This window comes from Syzygium oleosum, unplaced genomic scaffold, assembly GCF_021117445.2.
Source record: "Syzygium oleosum isolate NSW1041296 unplaced genomic scaffold, Sole_v2.1 Sole_v2.51, whole genome shotgun sequence".
Lineage (NCBI taxonomy): Eukaryota > Viridiplantae > Streptophyta > Magnoliopsida > Myrtales > Myrtaceae > Syzygium > Syzygium oleosum.
The window spans coordinates 556,047-566,969 of NW_026607535.1; the positions used below are offsets into that span (position 1 = coordinate 556,047).

Below are 10,923 nucleotides of genomic sequence, written 5' to 3' on the forward strand. Positions count from 1 at the left end.
TGGGAGGACTGTTGGTTGTTTGTTTGTAAAACAAACAAAATAGTGCATTTTCCTTTGTCCCACATAGGAAAGTTTTGAGAAAGTGAGCCACTTTATAACTTTGTGAATATCTTCTTGCTTAGCTCTTTAGAGTGAAGACAATGGGGTGTGTCTTTAGTCCACACAATACCCGCGTGCTTGGAGTGCGATTAATTAGGCGCACTTAGCACTTTGCACGTTGCATGTTGCCGCGGTTTAATTAGCACTAATCCCTTTATATTTTTATCTTATTTCGTAAGGTTGTCTTATTAATTTTTTTATTATTTGAAAGGTTGTTTTTTGTTTATTAAGTAATTTTTCGAAATTATGAAAATTCGGAATTATATATTTATTTATTTTATTCCGAATTTTACATGTGTCTTTCCAAGACAACTTTTGAAGATTATACTTATTCAGTTTTCAATCTTTTCCGAAGGGTTGCATATATTCAGTTTGCAACTTCTTCCGAAGGAATATCTTTGTTAGCTTTGCAACCTTTCGTGAAGAGTTGCCAATGTTCTTTAAGACCGATTTCTATATATGTCAGTTTTTGGCAAGAAAGAAAAGAGAGATCAATTTCTTCAAGTCTTCTTTCGAAAACTACGGTCATCATTTCTTTGTTTCGTAGAGGCCCGGAGAAATACTTAGAATTGCTTTATCTAGTATTCTCATTTTGAGACTTTGTTGTATCCTGGAGGATTTTTGCGGTGACCATTAGCAACAATTGTGGGGCAAATAAATCCTTAAGGAAAGTGATATCACGCCTCAAAGTCCGACTTGATTGCTCTTTGATTCGAAGCCATTCATATTTACAACAATCTTAAGGATTTATTTGTGTTCAACAATGGAGTCGGAGACAATCAAAATCATGAATCAAGACATGGTCAAACTGGATCGGTTCGATGGGAACAACTATGCTCGCTGGAGGGACAAGATGATGTTCCTACTCACTGCCCTGAAGATATCCTATATTCTGGATCCAAAATTGGCGCCTATTGAAGATCCAAAGCCTACTGATGAGGGAGAACAACCAAGTGCAGAAGCCGTTGAAAGGGTTAACAAGGATAAGAGGAAACGTGAGGAGGATGAATTGCTTGTGTCGTGGACACATTCCGAATACACTCTGTCGATAGATTGTATGACTTATTCACCGAGATGAAGTCGCCGGAGAAATTTGGAACGCACTGGAATTCAAGTACAAAGCGGAGGAGCAAGGTACCAATAAGTATTTAATCGCAAAGTATTTCGATTTCAAGTTTATTGATACTAAGCCCTTGTTGGAACAAGTCCACGAATTACAAGTGCTCGTCAACAAAATTCGTGCCCTCAAAATTGAAATTCCAGAAACCTTTCAAGTTGGAGCAATTATTGCAAAATTGCCTTCAACTTGGAAAGACTACGGAAAAAGGCTGATGCATAAGTCGGAGGACTTCACCTTGGAGCAAATACAGAAACATCTTCGTATTGAGGAAGAGTCACGTACACGTGATAATTCTGTTTTGTATAATTCCAAGGTAAATGCTGTGGAAAGAAAAAGAAAATTCGGCCAGAACTTTAAAGTAAAGAACGGGCATACATTTAAGAAGACACACAAGAAGAAGAAGGGTTGTTGTTTTGTTTGTGGCAAACAGGGACATTATGCCAAGGACTGCATTCACCGCAAGAGCATATCAAAGGACAAGAACATTCCAACGGTGAAGACAGATGCAAATTTGGTTGAAGAGAACTATTTGGCCATGATTTCAACCAAGTTTTCAAATATGAACATTGCTGAAATCAATGGTTCGATGGCTATGATTTCTGAGATCAATTCTGCCACTGTCCAATCCGGTTGGTGGTTAGATTCTGGAGCGACAGTTCATGTGTGCAAGGACAAATATTTGTTCAAGCAATTTGAAGAGACTGTCGACACAAATGCTCAAGAGGTCCTGATGGCGAATAATGCTCTTGCAAAGGTTGCTGGCAAAGGCACCGTGGAACTTGACCTCACTTCTGGAAAGAAGATTACTCTTCTTAATGTTTTTTATGTACCCGAAATTAGGAAGAACCTAGTTTCAATTGATTTACTTTGTAAGAGGGGTTTTCGAATTTTGTTTGAATCCGACAAGGTTATCCTGTCGAAGAATGGGATGTTTGTGGGGAAGGGCTATGCCAATGACGGCATGTATCAACTAAGTATCAATAATATTTTCGTATCTTCTGCTTATACTATTGAGTCTGCTTCTTTATGGCATAGTAGATTAGCACATATAAATTTTCGCTATTTAACAAATATGAAAAAGTTAGACTTGATTAATTTTAATGGCGAATTAGACAAATGTGAAATATGTGCTAAGTTTAAACTCATAAAGAAACCATTCCCTGGTGTTAATAGAAATTCGAATTTGTTGGATTTGGTGCATAGTGATATATGCGAATTCAATGGCATGTTAACTCGTGGTGGTAAAAGGTATTTCATTACCTTTGTGGATGATTGCAGTAGATATCTTTATGTTTATCTCATGAGGTCGAAGGATGAAGCATTCACCATGTTCAAGAAATATAAAGCTGAAGTAGAAAATCAATTGGAAAGGAAAATCAAAGTTCTACGTTCAAACAGAGGTGGAGAATATTTCTTAAATGAATTTTCTTCATTTTGTGAAGAACATGGTATTATTCATCAAGTTTCCGCACCATACACTTCACAACAAAATGGTATGGCTGAAAGGAAAAATCGATCTCTCGGAGAAATGGTTAATTGTATGCTTTCAAATTCAAAGCTACCAATTAATATTTGGGGAGAAGCATTGCTTACTGCATGTTATATTCATAATAGAATACCATCTAAGAGAAATAACGTGAGCCCTTATGAATTATGGAAAGGTAGAAAACCAAACATGTCATATCTTAAAGTGTGGGGGTGTTTGGCATACTACCGAGTACCGGACCCTAAAAGAACTAAACTTCGTCCTAGAGCTATCAAAAGTGTCTTTATTGGATATGCTGAAAACAGTAAAGCTTATAGGCTTCTTGACTTAGAATTCAATGTCATTGTAGAATCAAGAGATGTTGAATTCTTTGAGAACAAATGTTCTACAGGTTCTGAAATTATTGAAAATAATTCAAGACCTATAGAAACTCATGTAGATTCTCACGAGAAAGGAACAAATGATTCTAGAGACATGACTGAATTGAGAAGAAGCTCTAGAGCAAGAAAATCTAAGGATTTAGGTCCAGATTATATTACTCACGTTTTCCTTGTTGAAGGATACAGAGATAATAACGTGGTAAATAAATACCCTTTAGTATTAAATTTAGAAGACGATCCTAAAAGCTTTGTTGATGCTATGTCTTCTAGAGATGCTTCTTTTTGGAAAGAAGCTGTAAATGATGAAATGGACTCAATTATGTCCAATAATACTTGGGTATTAGTAGATTTACCTAAAGGATCCAAGCCTATTGGTTGCAAATGGGTTTTTAGAAGAAAATATCATTCTGATGGTTCTATCCAAGCTTTTAAGGCTAGACAAGTGACAAAGGGATATAGACAAAAGGAAGGAATAGATTATTTTGATACGTATGCTCCTGTTGCACGTATAACTTCTATTCGAATTCTTTTTGCTATAGCTTCCATTTATGATCTTTGTGTTCATCAAATGGATGTGAAGACTGCTTTCTTGAATGGAGACTTAAATGAGGAAATTTACATGGAACAACCAGAAGGTTTCGTTCTTCCTGGAAATGAAAGGAAAGTATGTAAATTGACTGAAGTCTCTTTACGGGCTTAAGCAAGCTCCTAAGCAGTGGCATGAAAAATTTGATTCGGTCATATTGTCTAATGGTTTCATCCACAATAGTGCTGATAAGTGTATATACTCTAAATTCACTAAAGACTATGGTGTCTTAGTATGCTTGTATGTTGATGATATGCTTATCTTTGGAACAAATATGACTGGAATAGTTGAGACTAAGAAGTATCTAACCTCCATGTTTAAAATGAAGGATTTAGGTGAAGTAGATACTATCTTAGGTATTAAAGTTAAAAAGCATGGTGGGGGTTATTCTTTGAGCCAATGTGATTATGTTGAAAAAATGCTAAATAAATTTCAGCATCTTGGTTTCAAGGAAATAAGTACTCCATTTGATTCCAGTATTAAGTTAAATTATAATGATGGTAGAGCGGTAGCACAACTTGAATATGCGAGTGCTATAGGGTCTTTAATGTATGCGATGCATTGTACTAGACCTGATATTGCTCATTCTGTGTGCAAGTTGAGTAGGTATACTAGTAATCCAAGTATAGAACATTGGAGGGCTATTACCAGAATTTTTGGTTATCTTAAGAGAACTAAAAATTTAGGTCTGTTCTTTAATAATTATCCGGCTGTATTAGAAGGATACACCGATGCTAGTTGGATTACAAGTGTGGGTGATAAACATTCCACTTCTGGATGGATTTTCACTTGGCGGAGGTGCTGTTTCTTGGGCGAGCAAGAAACAAACATGTATAACTCACTCAACGATGGAATCCGAATTCATTGCGTTAGCGGCAACTGGGAAAGAGGCCGAATGGATTAGGAATTTGTTGTTGGATATCAAATTATGGCCTAGTCCTATGCCTCCTATCTCTATTCATTGTGATAGTCAAGCTACTTTGGCAAGAGTTTATAATAGCACCTATAATGGGAAGTCTAGACATATTAGCCTAAGGCATGAGTTTGTGAGACAATTGATTAAAGATGGTACCATAACAATTGTCTACGTGAGGTCAAGTAATAATTTGGCTGATCCTTTGACAAAGGCATTACCAAGAGATATGGTAAAAATGACCTCACAAGAAATGGGGCTGAAACCCTTTAATTAAAATCACCAGTAATGGTAATCCGACCTTTTTCTAGAACATCACTAGTTATAAGGTTTAATGGGTAAAAACAAGTTACTGAAAAGTGATTGTTTGATACCGACGCTAGCCTTGATATGAGAAGTCGGTATCGTCTGTTACGGTTTCAAGGGTGAATTGAATTCTTAATGAAGTATTGTACAAATATGTAATGTGTTAATAGTAATGTAAACACATGGTAGATACTTCACCTATATGAGCTTAGAAGTGGTGCCGCTTTACGAAAGTTAGGGTTGCTTTCTAGAGAGCTCATAAAACGGGATCAAGCACAAGGCCATAATAGTGCTGAGTAATATAGAACTTCTCGCTGAAACAAGAGGTTAGTATATGTGCGGTATGTCCGATTCTATTATTTAAAAGTACAAGTTTAAAGCCGAGCTACTTGTCACTTTGATAGAGTCTTGAGGTACTTGTACTAAGTAAAGGTTTAACTCGAAAGAGACCTTTATATATGTATATTAATCTCATGGAAATTATGGCTGTATTTTTATTTTATTTTTTTAATCTTAGTTGGTATTTTGTTTTACAAACAAAATGGGGGATTGTTGGTTGTTTGTTTGTAAAACAAACAAAATAGTGCATTTTCCTTTATCCCACATAGGAAAGTTTTGAGAAAGTAGGCGACTTTATAAGCGTGAATATCTTCTGCTTCTTTAGAGTGAAGACAATGGGGTGTGTGCTAGTCCATACAATACCCGCGTGCGGGTGCGCGAATAATTGCGCGATTATTAGGCGCACTTAGCACTTTGCACGCTTGCGCGGCCGCGGTTTAATTAGCACTAATCCCTTTATATTTTTATCTTATTTCGTAAGGTTGTCTTATTAATTTTTTTATTATTTGAAAGGTTGTTTTTTGTTTATTAAGTAATTTTTCGAAATTGTGAAAATTCGAAATTATATATTTATTTATTTTATTCCAAATTTTACATGTGTCTTTCCAAGACAACTTTTGAAGATTATACTTGTTCAGTTTTCAATCTTTTCCGAAGGGTTGCATATATTCAGTTTGCAACTTCTTCCGAAAGAATATCTTTGTTAGCTTTGCAACCTTTCGTGAAGAGTTGCCAATGTTCTTTAAGACCGATTTCTATATATGTCAGTTTTTGGCAAGAAAGAAAGAGAGATCAATTTCTTCAAGTCTTCTTTCGAAAGCTACGGTCATCATTTCTTTGTTTCGTAGAGACCCTGGAGAAATACTAGAATTGCTTATCTAGTATTCTCATTTTGAGACTTTGTTGTATCCTGGAGGATTTTGCTGGTGACCATTAGCAACAATTGTGGGGCAAATAAATCCTTAAGGAAAGTGATATCACGCCTCAAAGTTCGACTTGATTGCTCTTTGATTCGAAGCCATTCATATTTACAACAAGGACCACTGCCTTGGATTTCCGAGACTCAATTGCGTGCACCAAAGGCCCGGTGTCGACCTCCATTAGTAGAGAATGGTGCCACTCCTCCACGTCAGCGTAGCCCCGCGCCATTCAGGGATCGACACATGGTGCCACGTGTCGCGGGTGGGTCCCACGGACGGAGACTCTCTCGCTCTTTCTCTCTCTCTTCACGGCTCATCTTCCCCAACAAATCCTCAAGTTTCATCCCAAGTCTCCGTCTCCACAGTTCATGGGTAACCCGCATGCTCACCCGAGGGCTTTAACCCCCGAAGAGGCGGGGTGACTTGCCGTCAGCGGTGGTGACCCCCCTCTTCGGTTAACGGCAGAGCCGATGATTTCGCCACCCCTACATGGTCGCTTGCGTCGGGGTTGTCGGCTTCTTGCTGAACGTTAAACTGTACATATATCTATGTCTAAATATCTATGTACATGTTCTCCTCAACCACCAAACAAAAGCAAAAGAAAGGAAAGAAATAAGAAAAGAAGAAGCGGAAGAAAGCTGAGGCCGAGAAAGGAAAAAGATCGGTTGAAATGCATCTGCTTCGCTTTTATTTTCCTCGTTGTCTTCATCATCATCATCTTGATGTGCAACTTTCCAGAAGTTCATCACCAATATCCTCTTCTTCCACCAATTACTGTGGAAAAGAACGACAATACGTAACAAATAAAAGAGGCTGTGATGATTCGCACGTATACGAAGGAGAGAGAATGTGAAATCGGGCAGGCACCGACAACCGGTTGCATCTTGGCGGGGCGGCCGGGACCGGCTGCAGCCATGGTGGGATTCCTTTCTGTCATCTGATCTAAGGCGAATCTGAGCCTTGCAATCTTCCAACAATTATGCTCTTGATTTCCATCTTCTTGTCCTTCCTTTTTCGCAGATCCGATTAGTGTTTTACTGTGACAAGAAGTTTCGAGTTGGGAAAGATGAAAAGTGGAGAGAAAGAAAGGAGGGGAGAGAGGCTTCGTCGGTGGGACCCACCCGCGCCGCGTGGCGCCACGTGTCAATTGCTGATTGGAGCGAGACTACGCCAACGTGAAGGAGTTGGGACTACCTAATATTTTCTCCCATTAGTATACCAATGAAATCATCGAAAAGGTAACACGAGCCAGTTAGATTTAGACCTAATATGTGAAACAAATCTTCAAATACAAGTTCATGAAGCTCCTCAAAAGTGATTGCTCTGAATAGAGCTGAGCTCGCTCATGCCTCTATTATTAATTCGTACCACGTGCAATCCATACGTATGATTGAGAATATTGAAATCTTTATAATAATACATTATTTGTTCAAGACACATACAAGGTGTTTTTTTTTTTTTTTTACGATTTAGAAGGTGCACGAAAGTGCTCGAAGACATTTTTTCAATTTTATGCCCACAATAACATTAAAAACACAAAAGGCAAAAAGAAAGGCCATGATAGACGAAACTTGAGATACTACACAGATTCAATAAAGATGAAGTGGCAGCCTTGGCTCAGCAACAGCGACCAGCGGGATTTTCCTTGGTGTGGATATCCCAGGAATCGCATCCATGTTTAGGTCCTCCCTTGTCATATCCCCGGGCAATTTCCATGTGAACCCATGTATGAGATTGGCTAGACTTGTAGGAATCACTGTGAGCCCGAAATTATAACCCGGACACATTCTCCTACCGGACCCGAGTGGCAAGAGCTCGAAGTCTTGTCCCTTCACGTCAATCGCTTTCCCAATGAACCTCTTGGGGCTGAACTTTTCCGGATTGTCCCAATATTCGGGATCTCTCATAATGCTCCATGTACTAATAACGACTCTTGTGCCCTTGGGTATATCGTGTCCAGCGACCTTGCAGCCTCGGCTTGCAGAGCGAGGGGGGAAGAAATGCCCCTGATGGGTGCAATCTCATCGTTTCTTTAACAATAGCATTTATGTAAGGTAGGTTCACGAGGTCCGCTTCTTGAACCCATCTCTCCCTTCCGATTATGGTCGAGTTGCCTCGTTGTATATCCTATGGTTCTTTAGGAGTTCAGACATTGACCACTCCACAGACATTGCCGAGGTATCTGTTCCACCAACTATCAAGTCCTGTTTGATGTGCGAAAGTACGGATATTATTATAAAAATGTTCAGGAATGTCGAATCATAGAAAATTTTGTTTTTTCACGATGAAACTTGATTAATTCTTTTGGAATAGTCTTGAAGCAATGCAACGGGTGTGGTGTGATGGATGAAATAAGGATTCGTCATACTTTACTTTTTGAATAAATTGCAAGAAATTTCACCATATCATTTTTCTCATGTCATCAAAATTTTACCTGACAATATATACTTAAACAAGAAAATTGGGAAACCAACGTAAACACATATGCAGACACCTATTTATGGGCATGATCATCATTACTCTTTTCTTCAAATTCGTTTAGGATTAAGTGAGAGTAAAAATGTTTTGCTTCTCGTAAACATTTCAAATACTGTTTACGTTTTAAAGAATTATAAAAATATTATATGTTAATTTACATGTCAATATTTAGATGTTGTGGAAATTTCAGATTTTTCGGATTAAAAAATATTCAAAGCTTCGTAATTAAATAAAATATAAAAAAATAAAATCTATCTAAACGTGAGAGTGATTTCATCATTTATTTAGGGTAGACAAAGTAACAATTTGATTAGGAGTTAGGGATAAAAACTTAATAATATTGTACCTGGATCAAGGCCTTGACCCCATGTCTTTCAATCTTCACCTTAAGATTAGGATCGTTCACATGTTGCAATAGTACATCCACCATATCCTTGGCCTCACGATCCTTGACTCCGACTCTCTTAGCCTCATGTTCATCCAACACATGCTCCAAGAACCTATCAAACTTTTTGCTTAGGGCCTTCATTCTCTTTATGTAACCCTATAAGAGACCAATAAGAGAGGAGGAATTTATATTAGTAAAAAAAAAAAATAAACATGTACATTCACCTTTAGGTGAATGATATGTGTGTTTAAATTAAATTTTTGCACATGTCAATAATCCAATAATAAGCATATAAGTAAATTCTTACACCAACAGTTGACTTTAAAAAATCTTAAAAAGAAACTATATCGATTAATTCTCCATATAAAATTAATAACACGAAATTATCGAATTTCATTTCGCGAATCAATCAAGTCACGTTGTGCCGTCTAAATTATGACCTGCAAGTCGAGAAAATCCAGCCAAGGTCCGAAATCACATATATTTACAACCCCGTTGAGCACGAACCACTCGGCGACCATCTTCTTGAACTCCCGAGGCGACACAATATTGGAGCTCTCGGACATGTCTGTGTACTTGTTCCCCAATACCATGCGACTAATCACATTGAGAGTAAAACGTGAGAGATGGTCTTTCACATTTATTGGTTGGCCCTTCGCCTCGAACAAATTTCTCGTAAGCACCTTCATCTCCTCCACTCTTATATACTCAAACGATTGAAGGCTTGCGACACCATACAAATGTGTTAGGAAGATTTTACGGGCTTGTTGAAGATAGGGCCCGTACGGTGACCACCCCATATTGGAGTAATTGTACGCCGTGTACTTGCCTGCAGCGAGTTTGGGCCGATAGACGAAAACAGTGTCGTGGGTTTGGAGAAAGGCTTTGGCCATGTCTGCGGAACAGCCCACGACCACATCGTAGCACCCAACTTGGAGCTTCATGAGGGGCCCGTATATTCGAGAGAGATCGTGGATCGACCGGTGAAGGAGTGGGTCAATGAGATTGAGGCTTCCAATGACAGGCCAAGGTTTTGGGCCCGGCGCTAGCTTAAGTTTGCGGCGGCGGAGGTGACTGGAGAGGAGGAGGAGGAAGGCTACAGCAAGGCAAGCGATGCCGTATGCCTCCCAAGAAGGAGCATCCATGGGGTGTTATGCAGGGGCTGAGTCGTTGAGCTTTGGGGGAGGGTTCGTTGCAATAGGAGCGAGAGGCTTCTATCTGTCTAGTGTCTATGGCAATATAAAAGCAAGCAATGGGGGTGAACATGATTAAAAGTAATAGCCACGTTTATCAAGCCAGTTGTCTTCATTCATTAGAGAATGTTTGTGGACTTTTCAAGACTGGAATGGAATCTGAAACTTCATATACTATTGAAAGCGTGATGCATGCATCGTATTTGATTTTATTCATGTAGGTATTATGAAATTAGGTTTAAATAAGATAATCACTCACGAATTCTCTTCTTTGGACATGACCCACTAAAAGTCACCAAAAGAAAATCCAAAAAGAAGAAAAAATTATGGTAAGTTAAAAAATTTATGATAAGTTTAAATTATGGAGCTGCAAACCCGTGATTGAATCTTTTCTATTTCTGCTAACGCTTAAAATAGGTTGCTCATATCTAGACTTTTAGGTCAGGTTTTGTATTTATTTTATTATAGTCTCTCGAGAAACTGATAAAAACTTTGAACTCTTTAATTATTTCTAACCAAGTGCAACAATTCATTAGAACTGGACTTTTGTCAATCATAGCCTCCCTCATTTTGTTGGGCAACATTGATCAGTCCAAATGATTGAGGGATGACTTGATGATTCATCATCAGTATCTTCCACTGTTCTTCTTCCTTCTTCTTCCTTCTGCTGTTCAAATTAAAACACAACGCCCGCCATGGCCGTTGGCTGTTAAGC

The 10,923-nt window shown here is 38.4% G+C and overlaps 1 pseudogene; it reads right to left on the reverse strand.

The window, feature by feature from the left end:
• Nucleotides 1–7,610: 7,610 nt before the first annotated feature.
• LOC130134598 (trimethyltridecatetraene synthase-like) lies at nucleotides 7,611–10,450 on the reverse strand (annotated as a pseudogene).
• Between the last annotated feature and the right edge of the window lie 473 nt (nucleotides 10,451–10,923).